Here is a 14,656-nt window from a genome sequence, read left to right on the forward strand (position 1 = left end):
GAGAAGGAGAAAGGGAGAGATAGAATGGGATAAATTATCTGACATAAAAGAGTCCTGAAAGAGATTTTATAATGGAAGGGAAAATGGGGAAGGTAGGGAGGGGAACACATGAACCTTACTCTCATCAGAATTGGCTCAAAGAGGGAATAATATACAAACTCAGTTGGGTGATCTTACCACACAGGAAAGTAGGAAGGGAAGAGGATAGGAGAAGAGAGGGGAGCTGATAGAAAGGAGGGCAGTTTGGGGGAGGTAAAAGTCAGAAGCAAAACACTTTTGAGGATAAAAGGAAAGAGTAGGATAAACAGGGGGAAATAGGATGGAGAGAAATAACATATTTGGTAATCATTACTGCGAAAAAAATTTACAGAGTTTCTCAAACATAGAAAACTGAATCAAGTTTATAGAAATCAGAGCCATTCCTCAATTGATAAGTGGTCAAAGGATAGCAGTTTTCAGACAAAGTAATCACAGCTATTCACATTTTAAAAATAGTCTAACTCACTATTGATTGGAGAAATGCGAATTACAATAGCTACTACCTCACACCTGTCAGACTGGCTAATATGACAGAAAAGGAAAATGACAAATGTTGGAGAGGATGTGGAAAAAATTAAAATACTAATGTACTGTTGGTGAAGTTATATGCTGATTCAACCATTCTGGAGAGAAACTACCCAAAGCACTATAAAATCATGCGTACTCTTTGACCACGCAATACCATTACTAGGTCTGTATCCCAAAGAGATAAAAAACGAAAAAGAGAAGGACCTATGTGTACAAAAATATTTATAGCAACTCTTTTAGTTGTGGCAAAGAATTGGAAATTGAGGGGATGTCCATCAGTTGGGGAATAGCCAAACAAGTTTTTGTATATGATTGTGATGGAATATCATTGTGCTTTAAGAAATGATGAGCAGGATGCTCCCAGAAAGACATGGAAAGACTTACATGAACTGATGCAAAGTGAAATGAGCAGAACCAGAAGAACATTGTATATAGTAACAGCAATATTGTATGATGATATACTATGAATAACTTAGCTATTATCAGCAATGCGATGATCTAAGACAATTCTGTAGGACTTATGATGAAAGGTGCTGTCCATCTCCAGAGAAAGAGCTGGTGCAACCTGAATGCAGATCAATGATACTCTTTCTTTATGTTTTTTATTTTTCTTTATTTTTCTAATTTTTTTATTAATTTATTTTTAGTTTTCAACATTCACTTCTGTAGGCTTTTGAGTTTTAAATTTTCTCCCCCTCCTTTTCTACTTCTCTCCCCACCTCCTTCCCCAAGACTGCATGCAATCTGATATAGGCTCTACATATACATTTCTATTAAATATATTTTCACGCTAGTCATGTTATAAAGAAAAATTAGAACCAATAGGAGGAACCACATACTTTCTTTATTTTTCTTGGAGTTTTTGTTTGTTTGTTTGTTTTGGCATGAGGCAATCAGGGTTAAGTGACTTGTCCAGAGTCACACAGCTAGTAAGTGTCAAAACGTGTTTTGCATGACTGCAGATGTGTAACCTATGTCAAATTGCTTGCTTTCTCAATGGAGGGGGAAAGAAAGGGAGAGAATTTGAAACTCAAAAATTTAAAAAAAAGAATGTTAAAATTGTTTTTACATGTAATTTGGATAAAAAATAAAATATTAAATAAGAATTATATAATTCTATTTAGTTTATACCTACTTATCATGATTATTATCATGTTTGAATAATAATCATAATCACATACTTCTTTATAATTTATATAACTTTTTGATAGTAATTAGTTCTCAGCTGATTCTTACAACAAACAGCATGGTGAAATAGAAAGGAAAGGGGTTGTTATCCTTATTTTGCAAATGAAGAAACTGAAGCTCAGAGCAGATAAATGACTTTGCCTAAGACCTTATAGCTAGTTTGTTATAGAACCAGAGCTTGAACTTAGGTTTCCTTGTGCATAGACCACTTCTTCAATACTCTTTTGATGGCATCTCACTTATTAGAAGACAAAATGATTATAAAAGATGCCTGGAAATCTACAAAGTGGGATCCAAATGCAGATTGTTATTGTTGTTTAATGACTGCTTCAGTTTGTGGACTGGGGTTTTCCAGGGGCCACATCTTGAATACTACACAGTCATGCAATCATTTCTTCATTTTGCATTAGTTCCACAACTCTTATCATAAATTTCCTGCAATTTCACATTAAATGAATAAAAGTGTCACCATTTAAACTCTCACATTTTGTCTAAATGATGAAAAAATAATTCAGCAAGCATTTAGTAAGCATCGAGTATATGCTAGGCATAGTTTTGGGATTTCAGATAAATAGACAAAAAGGAATCAATACCTACTCTCAAAGAACTTACAGTCTAGAGGGAGAGGGAGAGCAGACATGACAGTATGGATATAGACACATAAAATCATACAGATACATAAATAAAAACACATGCAACGCAAATTCAGAGCAGGGGAAGAACATTAACTACGGGGGTAGGGAGTGGCTCAGGAAATGCTTCAGGTATGATGTGGCTTTTGAGTTAAGTTTTGAAGGGAAGGAAGTAAGGCTTCCAAGATAAAAGATGCAGAACATTCCAGGCATAGGAAACAGCGTGTGCAAAAGAAGTAGGAGATAGAATATTGTCTGCAGAGAATGGCACGCAAGCCAGGTTGTCTGGTACGTAAAATACATAAAAGGAACATTAAATATGTGATTTGAAATCAGTCTAATAAAGACTTGTTGGAGCCAGTTTGTGAAGGGCTCTAAATGCTAAACAGAAAATTATGTGTTTTCCCCTAGAGCATGGGTACTCAACCTGGGGCCTGTGAACTGGGATGGTAAGTTATTATTATAATTAATTTTTCTACCACACATTTCTTTGGTATTTCAATAGATCTGTTATCTCATTTCTGTGGCTACTCCTTCCAACAATGACAATCAGGGTCAGTCTTATCTTTTAATCACATAGGATAAGAAGGGAACAGATACAAAGAATATGCCATCACCACATTGCAGTATAGATGTACATATCCTCCAATAAACTCCCCATAGAGAATCCATAAGGAGAAAAATATAGCTTTGAAGTTTCTACCCCAGCATACATTTGTGAAGAACATATAGGTTTCTTTATAAATGCAGATGTAGCTTTATTCAACACTATTATGCTCATCAATCTTAAAGTAAGGCATAAACAGTCAGATGAGTACTCATGATGCTGTCATGATGACATCATGGATTGAATTAAATCACTTTGAACGTGTAGACATCATGGATGTTATCCTATGCAATATCCTAATGGAAGTGAGATTTCCTGGAGATTGTGAGGTTTTCCAAATATTCCTGTTTAGAAACATTGATTGAGTCAAGCCTCAGACCTCTCAAAAGGCTTCAGAATGTGTTTCTTGAGGGAAGAGAATTTTGTTTTTGTTTTGAATTTGTATCACTAATACTTAGAATAATGCCTTGAACATAGAAGGAGCTTAATTAAGGCTTGTTGAATTGCAATAAATACTAAAGTGACTCTATAGCTACTCAAAAGAGTCAAGTCTAATCGTCTACATAGGAAAACTAAGTGGGTGACAAATGTATATTGCACAGATTATGATATGTAGTTGCATAGGAATCCTATTGAATTAGTTTCTCAACATGTATATATGTTAGATATGTACAATAGATAGACAACCACTGAGATCAGAATAGGATAAGGGGAATTGATTGTGTTGCATTTGGGGAATTATATAACACTCTTGATGATCCCAAGCTGTACCTTGATGGAAAAAAAATCTTTTCAAAACCAATATTCTTGCAATGATTCCATATGCTTGCTGATCATGGAATACAACACTTTCCAAAGAATCAAAAAAAAATTCCAAGTGACCTAGAGGTCAATATAGAGCATGTCAAGAGATTGTGATGTCATAAAGGAAATGTGTAATTGAACAAAGTTGTGGGCTTAGTCACACAGCAAGAGCAAGGAATATCAGATCCCTGTGCTGAAATGATACCTATATAATATGAAAAGACTTCAAGAAAGGCCTCTAGTGCATTGACTCTATGGAGCATTTATGGGAAAATATGAACAGGAATTGTGTACAGGATGAGGAGTCATGAATGGATTGTAATCTGCATCAGTGAATCCATAGAGCCATGGCATGGAGATTGTGAATCCGTTAAAATTGAAGTATGACTATTACCTGAACCTGATAATAAGTACTAGGCAGCCATCATAGTTTTTGAGCAAGGAAATTGTTTTAAATTAATAGACAAATCCAACTAAATAATTTATTTGTTTTAATTCTTATTGCAGTGTTGATTGCCATTGGAATAATTCCAAAAGTTGACTTCTCTATATTCAGGGAGGTAGTATGTCATCATAGTAAATACAGGAATTTTCAACACATCAAGAAATGTGAAGCTTCTAATTTCAGCTTCATGTTGCTAGAGAAAAGATTAACTTTTTAAAGATGAGGTTTTTTTTGGAAATAGATCAATTGCCCACTTATCTGGCAAGGAAAATAATTCTGTTATTTATGGAGTCCAAGAGTTGAAACACACCTCAAAGGCAATATAGGGCAATCTGTTAACTGAACAAGAATCCTTTCTTTCCATGTTCCTAGCAATTTGTTAGCAGTCTAGTGCAGGGGAAAGAGCTCTGAAGTTGATGTGGAAGAAGTAGGATCGAATTTTGGTTTTACCACTTGTGTGACCTTAAGTTGCTTATCCTCTCTGCACCTCAGTTTCCTCATATGTAAAATAAAGGGCATTGGATTAGTTGATCTCATAGGTCCCTTCCAGCCCTGAATCCAGGATCTTCCCTAAGTTCCTACGTCTAGCCATGCTTCCTCCATTCTGTAATTATGTGGTTGTTTTTTCAACCTAAGTGTAGGACTTTTATCAGTATTACATTTCATCCAATAGATTTGGTCTATCACTTTTTGATCTTTTGGAATCAATACTGTCATCTAAGTGTTAATTATTACATACAGCTTTGTGTCCCCTGAAGATTTGATAAACGTGTCATTTATGCTTTTGTCTAAGTAGTGATAAAACTTAAAGAGCCCAAAGTAAAGGACAGCTCCCCAAGGCACCCCAATATAGTACACTACCCCCAAGTCAACAATGACCCATTAGTAAATACTCTTTGCTTCTGTTCATTCAGCTAATCCCAAATCTAGCTAACCATACTGTCCTAATATCTAGTCTATACCTCTCAGTCTTGTCCATAAATTCTAAAATGCAAGATTTGGGTAAATGCTTTGTTAAATCTGGATATCCAATGTCTATCTACAAAATTTTAGAAAGCTCTCAAATAAGGTTGGTCTGACACAATCTGTTCTTTATGAAGCCATCCTGGTTCCTTGTAATCATTATTTGTTTTTTTAAATATTCACAAACTTTTCCTTTAATGAATGGGGCATTTGCCAAGTGAAGTTAGTATGGCATGACCTGTTCTTTATTTTTAATCTTTTAATAAATTGATACCTTATGTTTTAGTATTACATTTATTTTTTAATATATCCCTTCCCAACTGTCCAGCAAGCCTGCTCTTGTATCAGTGGTTTAAAAAAGAGTTAAAAAGCTAAGCACAACCAGCCAATACATTAGCTACATTTGATAGCCTATACAATATTCCACACCCATAGCTTCCCACCTCTGTCATGAAAAAAGGAGATGCATTTTTGTAACTCTTCTCCAAGTGTGATCATCATAATTACATAGCATTCAGTTTTGTTTTTATAGTTCTTTCTGTTTCATTGTTGCAATTACATATATTGTTTCTATAGATCTACTTGCTTTGCTATACATCAGTTCATAGAAGTGTTCCCATGTTTCTCTGAATATTCCATATTTTTTTAATTAAATTTTGTTGCTATCATTTGTTTTTACAGCACATTGATTTCTAAATATAAACCTCTCCTACCCTGGGGGCCATCCCTTGGGATAAAGAATAAATTGAGAAAAAAAGGCAATTTTACAAAACTAAGCAGCACATTATTTCAGTCTGACAGACTATACAATGTTTTCAGTCTGACAGACTATAAAATGTTTTACACCTGTAATTCCCCATTTCCACCAAGAAAGGAAGGAGGTACATTTTCTCATCTCTTTTTGGGGAATTGTTCCCCAAAACAATGGGCATGTCTTGCTCTTGATGAAGCTATGCTGGCTCCTTCTGATCATCATTTACCTTCCTAAGCACTCATAAACTTTCCCTTTAACAAATGGATGAATGAATGAATGAATGAATGAATAAATGAATGAATGAAAAAGCATTTCTTAAGTGCTTGCTCTGTGCCAAGCACTGTACTAAGTATAGAGAATACATATAGGAAAAGAGAGTCCTTTCTCTCAAGGAGCTCATAATCTAATTGGGGAGACAATATATAAAGTAAATTCTTGAATTTTGGCCAAAATTTTGCCAATTTTGATTTTTCTTTAAATTGAGGTATTTGCTTTTCCTCAATCTTGTGGCACCTCTCCCGTCAGAGGCAGCAAGATGGGATCAGTGAATAGGGCACTGAGCCTCAGGAAGACCTGAATTCAAATATGACCTCAGGGCATTTGCTAGTTATGTAACCCTGGGCAAGTCCCTTAACCTCAGTTTCCTCAACTGCAAAATGGAAATAATAATAGTGTCTACTAACGTAACAAATTTGTTGTGAGGATCAAATGTGATAATATTTGTATTTTTAAAATGTGCTTAGCACAGAGCCTGGCACATGGTAGGCACTGTACAAATATTTATTCCTTTCCCCGTTATTCCCTGTTAATTCTCCAGTTTTTTAAGTCAGTGAATGAATCTCAACAATTAAATCTGAGAGTGCTTTCAGTACCCAGAATGTGGTTTGTTCAGTCCCAGGGACTTGAACTCATGGAGAGCAATAAAGTGCTATCTTACTTTTCCTGGCTTTAAGTCTCTATTAACATATTTTGTTCAATCGTTCTTTTTTGGCACAAAAAAGGCAGAAACAAGAATTCAGTAGTTCTAGGGGCAGCTAAGTGGTGCAGTGGTTAGAGCACTGGCCCTAGAGTCAGGAGGACCTGAGTTCAAATCCACCCTCAGACATTTAACATTTACTAGCTGTGGGACCCTGGGCAAGTCACTGAAACCCATTGCCGAGCCCCCCCCCCCCCCGCCAAAATTGAGTAGTTCTGCTTTGTCTTGGTTTTCTGTAATATTGTTATCTTTGCCAATCTGTTCATCCTGTCAGGGTCCATGGTTTTCAGGGGAAGCAAGAATCAAACTCATCCATCAGTATTAGGTCATTAGCAAGAAGATAAGGAAAGAATAAACAGGAATCAAAAACATATTATTCCAAGTCATTAGCAGGTAATAAAAAATTTAATCTGGGATTGAAGTCAATAAAATGGTTAAGTTTGACACTCAAAGGAAATCTATGGAAGATCAAGGCAAGATTTGATAGGGCATACACACAAAAGCCATGTAAGTAATTGTTTGGTTAAAAGTTTCTAGCCTAACAACTTTTTAAATATGCATTTTATTTTTTAAAGTTTTTATTAATGCCTTCCATTTTTCACACCAGTCATTTTTAATATATTTTAATATATCTTTGATGAGCCTTCCCTTACATCAACAGCAAAAAAGACCAGCTAAGTGAAACCAATCAACAAAACCACCCCAACTTAGAACAAATGCATCTTTTTGTACCTGTAGTTTCCCTACTGAGACTATAGAAAGTGTTTCTCATCTTCTGTTCTTGGGGACCAAGATTGGTCATTGTGGTTAATCTAAATTTAACTGCGTTATAGTGTTCTTTTCCTTTATATTCTTGTAGTCTTTGGGTTTATTGTTCTCATGGTTCTGCTTATATTGCTGTGCATCAGTTCAAATGAATTTTCCCATGTTTCTCTGACTGCTTTGCATTCACTCATTTCTTATGGTATCATAGTATTTCATTGCACCCATGTACCATAATTTGTTCAGCTGTTCCCCAAGCTATTGTTATTCTCTTTGTACCTAGGTTTTTGCTACCACCAAAAGTAATGCTAAGAATATATTGGTATATAATATGTGGGAACTTTCTTTCTGTCTTTGAAATATATGCTTAGTAGTATGACTACTGGATCAAGAAGTATAAACATTTTAGTGATTTTTCATATAATTCCAAATAATTTTTCAGAATGATTTGACCAATCAATAGCTCCACTAACAGTGTATTAGTGTCTCTGTCTTCCCACAGCTTCTCCACTGTTAACTACTTCTTTCAACTCTTACAATTTTCTGGGTATGAAATAAAACTTCAAAATTGTCTTCACTTACATGTCTTATTATTGATTTGAAACATTTTTTTCAAGTGGTTGTTGACAACTTGTGTTTCTTATTTTGAAAATTATTCGTATCCTTTAACCACATTCTTTATATTATTCCTTTGAACCTTCTACAATCAGTAGAACTGAAGCTGCTCTATCCAAAGTTTCCAAAGTTACCAATGATCCCTGACTTGCCAAATGTAAACGACCTTTTCTGCTTGTTCCCTTCTCCCTTCCCCTTTTATTTTATATAATCTTATACTGTAGTTGTTTGTGAACATGTCTTATCTCCCTCACTGGATTATAGCTCCTTATGGAGAGTAACCATTTCTTCTTCAGTTTATATCCTACATAGCACCTAAAACAGTGTTTGGCCTACAGTAGGCCCTCAATAAACATTTGTTGAATGAATTCATCAGTCATTCAACCAATCTTCATTAAACACATGGTCTCTGACTACTTCCTGGCCATTTTCCATTTTCAAGGCTATATGATTGATTGTATTTAGACAATATACTGTTTCATAGCAACACAAAGCACACAAATAAATCTCCAGAAAAATGCTAAGAGTATTTATCTATAGTTTTAGAACAGCCTATTTATTCTCCCTTCTCAAACAGGAGAACTAGGCTTCAATATTTATTAAATGCCTTTGTTCACATGGTATTCACAGGTGATTGTTACATGGTCACAAGGAAATGCAAATTTTGTGACAGTTTTCCCAATAAATAACAGCTACCCAACAACACAACCATTATAAAATTAGTTTCTCATCTTTTTAGTATCATAAAACTAATTTCTAACTGAATACATACCTTGATTCTTGAGGGCGGGGATTGCATTTTTGCCTTTCTTTGTGTCCCCAAAATACTTATTGATTCATTGATTGAAGAATACATGAGTTTGTCAGTGTGGGTAACTCACCCACTATATCCAGATTATAGTCACAATTGGCCATCTTTGTGAGTTGTTGTGGACCAAACATTCATCACCTGGCTGTCATTCTTCTGATAACAGACTTGTATAGGCTTGGCCAGTCTGGTTCTCTAACAACAAAGATACTTTCTATTGCTTAATCTTGAAGCTTTTCCAGTTTGATATGGCCTGCCAGATCTCGAACTTCACTGGGACAGCTTTCAAGAACTCAATGTCACTTCCATGACATGCTAAGGCAACAAAGTAAGATTTTCATGGTTGTCTAAATGTGTACCTGAAATTGAATAACGATTGCTTTCTACATTATGATAATGTTGAATACAAATTTAAATGGAGTGTTCTTATATCATTTGGTACTAATCCAAGTTAAACTCTCTACCCACTAAGCCATGCTGCCTCTCCCATTGCAAATAGTGTCATTTCATTATTGTTAGGAGAGAAATTGAAATTGACAAATATGGCTAGTTGCAATACACCCATAGAGCCCAATATCTTCATTACTTCAGCAAACCCTGGCTGTTGCCTTTCCCCACTGTGAGAAATCATTTCCTATATAATTCATTAGAAAACACTGTAACTAAGAGGGATACTTCATTCTCCTTCAAGTTTGATCAAGTTTGAGTTTATCAGATTCTCATTTGATGTCATTCTGTGTTTGCTTCTTTTTCATATCAAAATGCTTAAAAATTGCATTCATCATTGAGACATCACTGGAATGTGGAAACAGAAAATTACAACTATGTCATTGAGTACAAGGAAATAGCGATGGCTTTAGGGGGAAGAGGGATAGGGACTGAACCTGTGATTTCATTGGTATATGACATTCCTTGGTCAGGGAATTCCTTCTGCTGAAGCAAATCAATAGATTCTTTGCCCCTTCTCTTAGAGAGTTGCTTGGGATATTGGGAAGTTAAGTGACTTGCCCACAGTAATGCAACTGACATGGGTCAGATGCAGGACTCAAACCCATGTCCTCTTGGCTTTGAGGCAAGCTCTCTATCTGCTACGCCACACAGCTTCTATCTGAGGGAATGTTAACTTTAATACTTCAAGTATCTGTGATTTTTGTTGAGAGTATTCCACCAATTCTGATTTTCTCAAACCTTCTACATTTCACTACATGTGGTTTTTTAAGTGTTATTGTGGTAAAAAAATTAATTACCCTGTGCCCAAACTGGTGATGAGTCTTTCCAAAATTAGCTAGGCTAAGCATTGTATAAATGCTAGCTCTTGTTATTTTCTTTATTATTAGCTACCAAGTTAGCATTGTGTCAAGTAGGGGTTCAGTGACAATTAGAATGAATGACTGATTAAAAGTGCTAAAATCCCTCAGATGTATAGGGTCTTTAAAATTCATTAAGTCTGTCCTCCTGCCTTAAAGCAAGGCTCAGTTTAAATGATCTCATTCAGAAAGGTATCTTTTCGGGGCAGCTAGGTGGTCGGTGTATAGAGCACTGGTCCTGAAGTCAGGAAGACCTGAGTTCAAATATGGCCTCAGACCAAACGCTTGACACTGACTAGCTGTGTGACCCTGGGCAAGTCACTTAACCCCAATTGCCTAAAAAAAAAAGAAAGGTATCTTTTTTACCTTTAAAGATCTCTGGGGGAAAAAAAAACTCCGTCTCCCTTAGCAAGCCATTCCCATTGCTTCACAATCAACTACAATTCAAGATAATATGTGATACCTTCCTAGGGGTGGTAGAAAGGGAAGGGACAATTCTAAGTCTGTTGAAATAGGGGATTAAATATCAAGGCCCCATTTGACAACCAAGGCAGCTTTGTGTCTTGGGTTAGCCCTGTCCATCAAACTGAATTACTGAGAAGAACTGAGGAGCTAGAGAAGGAAGGGACATAGTCAGTCTTCAGTCAGGCAGAATTCAAATACAAGAAGAGTAAAGGAGGTTGAAGAACACAAGGGAACAAGGAAAGCAAGCTAGAAATCAAGGTGGAGAGAATCTAGCAATGCATGTGGCCTGCCCTTGACTTCACTCTTCCACTAGTGATGAACAAACTGGTGGGAGTGCTCAGAGACTTCTAAAATTTAGCTGATTAATACCTGCAAGGAAGCAGTCAGAGGGAGGGTTGGAGGCTGCTGCTGGCAATGAAATTCTGAACAGAAAAGCAGTGGAATTCTACCTTCCTAGATACTGTGAATGGATCAGAATTTGCGAAGTATATTTTATTGTAGAAATATCTTTAGCTTGCTCATAGGGAAGGGGCTCTAGAGCAAAGCAACCAGTGAGGTTAAAAAACAAAAAACAAAAAACAAAAATTGTTTCTTTCCTAGAATTCCTGTGTGTTTGAAGCGTGTCTGTAAATTGGTCAAAGACTGCCAAATTTGGGAAAAGTTGTAGGCATATAACCTATATGTTAGTATTGAATTATAGTTCTAATTTTATTCCTTTTGTTGAGTCTATACCTGAACAAAAACAAAACAAACAAAAAACCCAGTGTATACAGTGAAGCCTGTCTGCTATCTTGGGTGGAGGATGTCATGTCATATTCATGTGACTCAACAGAGTGAAATATAGCAAATTTAGGGAGGAGATGGGATTTCTGGTGAGATGGGCACTCTGAACCATTCTGATTAGATGGACCCACACTAACTACTCAAATAAAGCCACTTATGGATAAAGACAGAGATGGGGGTTGAATACTCTTTAAGAACCACAAAAGACTTGGCATTTCCTTTGAGCTCTGTTTGGTGTATAGATAGATTTGATGGTAGATAGCACAGTAATAGAGTCAGGGACACCTGACTTCAAATCCTCCCGCAGACACTTAATTAGCTGTGTAACCCTGGGCAAAGTCACTTAACCTCTGTCTTCTCAATTTCCTCATCTGTAAAATAGGGATAATGATAGAACCTACCTCACCAGGTTGTTGGAAGGTTCATATAAGATATCATGTAAAATGTTTTGTGAATATTAAAGTGATCTATAAATACCAGCTATTATATGTGCCAGGAAGAGCATGGGACTTTCCAGAACTAGCTCATATTGGGCATAGGATCAACAACACCAGCTAGGGGTTAAGCTATGTTAGTAAACTATGTTCAAACCATAAAAATGAGAAGAGAAGGAAAACCTAAAACTGAGGGAACATGAGGAGTACAAAAATGAGGAGAAAAAGGGAATTTTAAAAGTGAGAGAATAAGCTTTCTAAATGATAGTAATATTCTATACTGTCCAGATCCTTGTTGTCATCTATGGACATCTAATTTATTTCCTCTACTTCCCAATAAGTTAGGTATTTGCCCTATGGTCTTCTTACCCACCCAACTTCCACATTCTTCTATCTTGGCCTTCTTCAACCTCCTCACCTTCATGCCAGCTGTCTCCAGTCTACCATAATCACACATTAGGAGTGGCCATATTTTAGACCTTATTTCAGGTACCCCTTCAATCATTACACCACAGAAAGAGATGGATGACTATTCTACCATTTGGCCTGCATTTAAAAAAACCCCTCATGCAGTATATTGTATTTACACAGTTTTTCTTTAATTTCCTCCTCTTTTTCATTGGGAAAAGTTATTGTAGAAAGATAATCTTGTAGATAATGCAAATCTACATGAATCTTTTAAAGTATTTCCTCTCTATCATTTCATTTAAATTATTTGATACCATTATAGTCTGACTGCCATTTTGAAGGAGAAATTCTCCAGAGGCTGCTGTTCAACCTTTTGATTTTTCCCACTGTTTTAATTCTATCCCTTTGAAGCAGTTGTAATTCAGGGAGATGTTGGCCTTTAGAGGAAAGTGTCTGCTTGAAGTATTCCTTTCCTGATACATCTTGTGAGTCCAGAGACTTGGGTAGATGACTGTTGGGTTTTATTTTTCCTTCCAGAAAAAAAAAAAAACAAAATAGTGAGAAATTGAACTTTTCATAAGTGTCTAAGCTATTTGATGCCACGGTAATCCACAAAGCAAATGTTTTATACCATTCATTCCTAGGGCATTTTTCCTATCAGAATTTAGGTTTATTTATGGAATGGGATTAACTGCTCAAGTCATTTCCAGCTCAATGATTCTAAGATTATCTGAGGAAATACCTAAGATTTAGAGGGCTACTGCAGATACACAAATCCACCCCAATTCAAGCTGAATTTATAGGTAGAATCCCTGATTATAGGGGTAAAAAGAATGCAACTTCCAGCAAAATATGTATCCACCAGTGTCCTTGCAATCCCTTTAAAAATAAGTGGATAAAATGTAAATTATTGTAGCAAGGAAAATACTGTAAAATTTTCAGGACACCTAGAATGGTCTTGAGTCTATCAAAATGTCATCAATATGAGCTATCCACAAAGAGCATTTCATATATTCTTTATATATTTCAATGGGAACTAATTATTCTGTCAGCCCATCATTATGTAACCATTTGATGATATGACTCAATAATATAAACATTAATTAAAAAGAAATTAGACTGGAAATTAGAAATTCCACAGTACTCATTCTAGACTATGTGTAACAAGTCTTGTCTGTGGGACTCACAAACTGTTCCCAGGTCTGAAAAGGTTAGGCCTTGAAAGAAGGCCTGGCGCTGAAGACAAAAAGAGAAGGGATTTTCTTGAAAATCAGAGTGGCATGCCAACTCCACCAAGCTTCATGCACAAATATTTTCTTACTATAGCAAGTTTTTAATGGCAAAAATCCTCCAATAAACAATAACTATATATTTCTCCCCACCCCCCAAAAATTCTGCATTTTATTGTTTTTAATTTGAGAAAGTTTACAAACTACTTCCATCCCCAATTTTTCCAGAGGAAAAAATCCTTCAGAGAGGATTTGACTTAACTTGATTTTGGAGACTTCTGGTCTAGAATCTTGGGCATTCATCAGCAGGCATATACCCTTAACTTGATCCTACACAGACATATTTTGTTGGCAGTGGGGTGGCTATTTTGAAGAAGAAAATTAAAAAAGAGTAAACAAAGCAGAACCAAAAGTGTATATCCACTTGGAACTGGCCCACTTCCCCCCATCCCACTCTCATGTGAGCCCCCTACAGAGAAGCTATCACTGATTCGAGGTACTCATAGCTTCACATTCACTATAAGAAGTTTTTTTTAAAAATTCATGAGCTCACATCAATGTGTCTACTATTAATAATCATCCAGAAGACAGAATAAGTTCAAATTAAAGGCATTTCATGAAATATCATAGTAGGAAAATTAGTAATAGAATATCTTCCCTATAAACCTTGGGTATAATATTCTATAAATACATCATCAATGGGAAAATTAGACACAGCTAGGAAAGACATATGAAGGGACACACATATGGAGGGAGCACATGTTACTAGGGCATACAGATGGAGAGGCCACTTATCTCTGATGCTCCTGGGCTGACATCGTCTTCTGGTGATTTCATCATGCTTCTATCACTGGGCCTATTATCCAGTGTTGGTTTCTTCCAAGTAGGGATTTCTAGCAATTGGATTGT

Source organism: Vombatus ursinus, unplaced genomic scaffold (assembly GCF_900497805.2).
Source record: "Vombatus ursinus unplaced genomic scaffold, bare-nosed wombat genome assembly UNPS02014832.1, whole genome shotgun sequence".
Lineage (NCBI taxonomy): Eukaryota > Metazoa > Chordata > Mammalia > Diprotodontia > Vombatidae > Vombatus > Vombatus ursinus.